Raw genomic sequence first — 5,870 nt, 5'->3', positions numbered from 1 at the left:
GCCAAAAGATTCGTCGGATTTATTCTATTACTTCCTTTGCTTAGTTTACAATAAGAAAGAAACTGTGCAAAATAGCATCCATGTGAAAACCGCTGCTGACCAAAAGGAATACAAAAGTTTGTCTCTTATTTGCCTGAAAAACATTTTGATTATGTGGACTGACAGACATAAGCTGAGATTTTTGGAAGGTTTGACTTCGATTATATCTCTGTAAAACTAAGACACCATAGGAAATGTCAAACATGGTGCTGGCAGTGGGAGGTCTAGAGCTGCTTTGATTTTGCTGTAATTGATGGAACCATGAATTCTGCTCTCGACCAGAAAATCTTGATTGAGAAGGTCGAGTGGCCTTGGGTCAAGCACCAGGACAGTAATTCAAAATACACCAGCAAGTCCACTTCTGAATGGCTAGAACAAAAAAAAGAAAAGAAAAGAAAATGAAGGTTTTGGAGTCACCTATTCAAAGTCAGGGCTGAATTAAAGCAATTAAAGCAAGAAGAATGGACAAAATTGCTCTACAGTGATGTTGAAGACTCACTGGCAGTTATCACAAACACTTAATTGCAATTCTTGCTTCCAAGGGTGGGCCATCAAATTAAATCATCATTTATAAACAGCATTTTTTATTTACTCAGAATATCGTATAATGCCTACCCTGGCATAGACTTTCCCAGGGAGGCTGAGGAGCGTGATTCCCCTATAGTTGGAACACACCCTCCGATCCCCTTTCTTAAAGATGGGAACCACCACCCCGGTCTGCCAATTCAGGGGTACTGCCCCTGATCTCCACGCAACATTGGAGGTGTCCAAATTCATGGGCTGCATCCTCCTGAGGACGCATTTGTAGACCGATTACGTCACAGCAATGCGACGAAGGCTGTCCAAATCCGTAGACTCCTCTGAATGCAGCCGACAAATGCGTCCTCCTTTTCCCCGAATTTGAAGGAAGGGTCGTGTGTGTCCTTCGTGACCCACCATATCCCAGAATTCATAGCGCGGCCCAGCCAAACTCCAGTTTCCGGCAATGGCGGCCGCTACTAAGTTTTAAAATTACTCTTATTAATCTTTCTGGGTCATAAAATAAACTTTTAATATATTTTCAGGCGAGAATGTGGGTGCGTAAACTTCAAATATCTGCTCGGTTTATCAAGATATCACATATTTGCAAAAGTGCTTCGACGTTTTCGGAGACGTCTGTTACCCACCAGCTCGATAGCTAGCCGGGAGCTCGAGGGTCACTAGAGCCGCCGATAACGGCACAACTCCCGGCACATAATTTTCAGATCACAGCGGACTTTCGCTGGCTCAGGTTAAATGTAATATATAAGTCACTTAGAGAACCTAAAAATGTTATTGTTTGGCTTTTTTCAGTGTTTTATTTATTCGTGAGTAAATCGGTTTGGCTGAGATTAAAGTTATTAGATTAGATTAGATAAAATAAAATAAAACTTTATTAATCCCCCGGGTGGGTTCCTCCTTGGTTTTCACACAGCTGAATAAACGTCAAACAGAAAAGTGATTAAACAGAAGTGTGAGATGGTTGAGAATTTACCCCAGTGTCCTGTTATATTTTAGATAGGAAGAAGCAGACGGCCGAGTTTATTAAACTGCACCAAGACAGCGGTGACGCAAATCAGAGGGCTAGACCGTCCAATTTCACAGCCGTTTACTTCCGGCCTACCCGACCTTCTGAGGACCCGGCCCACGTAGACTTTGAATTTGGACACGACTTTTGTCAAGGCGCGTCAACCAAGACAGCCCTACAACATCCAGAGCCTTCAGGAACTTGGGGCGGACATCAGCCACCCCAGGGGCTCTGCCACCTAGGAGTTGTTTAACTGCCTCAGTGACTTCGCCCCCAGAGATTGGCAGCATGTCCCCAGTCTCCCTCGGAATGCTGTTGAAGCTCTGCCGGAGAAGTGAGTTGAAGTAAATTAGTCCATTGGGCCTGGCCAGGCACAGCCCAAAAAAGGGACATGGGCCCATTTCCTGCAGGCCAACCACCCACAGGAGGCACCGTAGGGGTCGGGTGCGTTGTGAGCTGGGCGGCGGCCAGGAGCGGAGGTCCTGGCTACCAAGAGACTGGCAATTGGGACATGGAATGTCACTTCTCTGGTGGGGAAGGAGCCTGAGTTAGTGCGTGAGGTTGAGACGTACCAGCTAGATATAGTCGGGCTCACCTCGGGCTTTGGAACCAGCCTCCTAGAGAGGGGCTGGACTCTGCCTCAGTCTGGAGTTGCCCCTGGTGAGAGGCGGCGTCCCGGGTGGGTATCTAGGTATCCCCTCGGCTTGCTGCTGGTATGCTGGGGTTTCTCCCAGTGGACGAGAGGGTTCATTCCCTTCGCCTCCGGGTTGGGGAACGGGACCTGACCGTCGTCTGTGCTTATGCGCCGAGTGGCTCTTCAGAGTACTCAGCCTTCTTGGAGTCCCTGGGTAAATACTGTGCATTAAACCATTCAACTATCTTGAGAGAAAATTCTCCAAATACTGTAATGGAAAAATAATTTGCTGACAATTTTGCTCAGGATTTTATCAGCAGAACACAAATTAGAAGTCGTGCTTTTCTCTTTCTTGGCACTTAGTCTAGTGGTTGTCCAAATGACCCAGGAAAAGTGTAGCGATAGGAATTTATGTTTAGCTTTCTGTTGGTTTATTTGATGTTTTAAATGAAATGAAAAGTACATATGAGCTTGCTTAAATGTTTGTCCACCTTGGTTCCTGTGACCTTAAGTGTTCGGGCAAGTTACCTTGTTTCTCTCTTGCAAAACTGCTGGATGATCATCATGATCATGATGAGTTTATCTTGAAAAAAAAGGAAAACTTTCGCTGATAGATTCAGCCGACAGTAATTAGTGAGTGAGGTGTCACTTAACACATTTTACAGTTTAATTTTCAATAATAGAATGCATATTTGTCAAAATTAACTTCTGAATGCTGTACAAAACCAACCAAGAAACAAACAAAAATAGCCAAAAAAAAGTCTTAAAAGGAACAGAGTCAATCCCGTCTTGTTAAATCTGTGGTTCTACCAAAGTCTTACCAAACAGTGCAAGAGGCTCTCTGGTTCTCCTTACATTTACTTAACAAGGCAGTTATGAAGTATGTACAAATGCATAGAGATTGTATTCAAGCAATATATTTTATCACAAGAAGATGCATAGAGTATCCAGCATATAGCACAGGTCAGTGTCACCAAAAGATTATTCATGCTTCCAGACACAGCAAACACAAGTCAGTAAATATGCTTGTACACCAGTGTAAAAAGTAGGAAGTAAAGTAGTGACTTCCCTCTCAAATCATGTAGAAAAATAGTTTGACTTTTCATAACAATGTTTAAAATAACTTGTCGTCTTTGGACACATCAATTTAAATGAAGATGTGACACCGAAATGCACTAGTCAGTTGTTTGCCACAGTTATATGAACATTTGATCAGACAAAAAAAATCTCACTGTGCAGATATGTAGAAAATAATATCCTAAAATACAACATTCATTGCTGTAACTTTTCTTTCACATTTTGTGCATTTTACAAGTTAGTTAAGTGTCAGATAAGGGAGATAAACATTAATGGACTGCAACTAATGATTTCGTTTAATTGATTAACCTGCCACTTTATACATTAGTAAATTTACTCTTTAGTCAAATATTAGAGATTCAAATTGCAATTCCCCAGAGCTTAAAGTGACATTTCCAAACTCATTGTTTTGTTTGGTTCAAGAACCAAGTTGTCAGTTTGACTCAAAATAATGTTCCACAATATCGCAACAAAGTCACAGTAAAACATTTTAGTCTGATGTCACAGCTACTGTATAATGAATCAAAACATAATAAATGTTTTTTGTTGTTGCTGCTATTCTGAATTACTGTAAACTGAGCATCTTTAGATATTGGACTGATGGTCAGAAAAATCCATTGGCTGCAGTGATCATGACAAATAAAAAAGTAACCTTAGTGGATACTGAAATTATATATGAAATTATTATAGTGAATACTAGACTAGAGCGAGTCGTGAGTGTTCTGATGCAGTTTAACCTTGACCACTGTTTGTGCCAAATCACGTATGGAGCCGTAAGACTTAGGATAAAACATACAAAAAAATGTATCTTACAAGAGCTAAAATAAGAAAGAACCAGATGTGTGCATGTGGCACAGGGTAAATCTTAAAAAATGAAATATGAGGAGAAACATTGACTACAAAGAAGACATAACCTGCCCTGCCCATTAGTGCATTATAAGATGAGCAGCATAAATCCATGCATCAACCTGGAGTAGAAACAACAGTCACTAGTGTATATAGGAATCTCTGTGCCACTGTCGTGCATCTCTGTCTCTGTCTCTATCTCTACCTCGATCCCTATCCCTGTCCCTTTCCCTGTCCTTATGTCTTTCTCTATCCCTATCCCTGTCTCTATCTCTGTCTCTCTCTCTTTCCCTGTCTCTGTCCCTGTCTCTCTCCCGGTCTCTGCCTTGGTAGTGGTGGTAGCTGTGATGGTTGTGTGCAGTATAGTGATCCGTTGTGTGGTGTGTCCGTTGTGGAATATGCTGGTGATGTCTGTGCTGCCGGTTGCGCTCATTGTGCTCCTGTTCGTAGTCCTCCCCAACATATGGCTGGCTGTTTCCACGATGATGTTGGTGGTGGTGGTGGTGATGGTGTTGGTGGTTACTGTTGTGATGATGGTGGTTATGAACCCGGAAGTTACAGTAAATCTCCTCCTCGTCCTCCTTTAGGACATCGTCCACCTCGCCATCCCTCTCCTCGGGCACGTACCTTCGAGGAGGCCTTGAGGCGTAATCCCTGCTCGACTGTATTTCCATGCCACCCGAAGTATGGCTGTGCTGGACGTGGCTGTGGTGCTCCATCCGCCGGTGGTGGTGGTGATGGTGATGGTGGTGGGTGTGCTGTGGTCTTTTTGGTTCAGTCCTCAGGAGCTGCTCTTCCTCCTCTCTCTGGCCCTCCTCAGCGGTCTGCTCCTGAGCCGGGACTGAAGGGGGCTCATGGTCTAGGTGGTTCTCCCGTGAGCCTTTCCTCTTAGGGGCAGCTGACTTCTTGCTTTTCTGCTCATCCTAGGAAAAAAAGAAAGAAAAAACATAGTGGTTTCTGACTAAATATAACCATTATATCACAGATTATACATCTTACAAATTTAGGCCAGGAAAAGCTTATGGACAGATCTTCTTTTTGCATTTTAAATTATAGAACTTGAAATTGTAATTGGGGCAAAAAAGTTAAAAATATGACTTTTAGACAAAATATTCTCAAGAATTAAAAGATATTTGTTATTATATTAGTATATCTGGATCACTGGTTTAAAATGGTCATTCATGATGGAAACCATCATTTCATAATGTAATAATATTTATCTTCTTATGTCTAATGATCTGGTCAAAACTGTCGGGGTAATTGACAGATATCTTATTTTTATATGTAGTGGAATGTGGAGAGCTTAAATCCACAATTACATTACAGGTCATGACTGTTTAATAAATATTGCAAAGGTCTGTGAGACATTTACTTTGACCTTTGACTTTTATTTTCTTTGTCAGTATTTTGTCCTCAAAAAACCATTTTCAGTTTGGTGAATAGAGACAAAGTTTCCACATTTACTGTAAAAACTAAAACTTTGTCTATGCACAAAGGTAGAAATGGTGCTGTTATATAAAGCTCAATTGTTGAAATTGTATAGATGTGTGCAAGCATGAGCCTGATTTCCATAGCCAACACTCCTTTTTGAAATCATTTACATATTAAACTGTTTGCACCACAAATATTTATTTAAATCAATTAGGACAATGGCAAAAAAGAAATGCAACTTCACCAATTGTTAAGCTAAGAGATTCATCAAAGAAGTGAAGAAAAGTACATGTGTTT

The sequence above is a fragment of the Oreochromis aureus genome, linkage group 18 (genome assembly GCF_013358895.1).
Source record: "Oreochromis aureus strain Israel breed Guangdong linkage group 18, ZZ_aureus, whole genome shotgun sequence".
NCBI classification, from domain to species: Eukaryota; Metazoa; Chordata; class Actinopteri; order Cichliformes; family Cichlidae; genus Oreochromis; species Oreochromis aureus.
The sequence above is the reverse complement of the archived record's forward strand: the minus strand, read 5'-3'. Positions refer to the sequence as shown.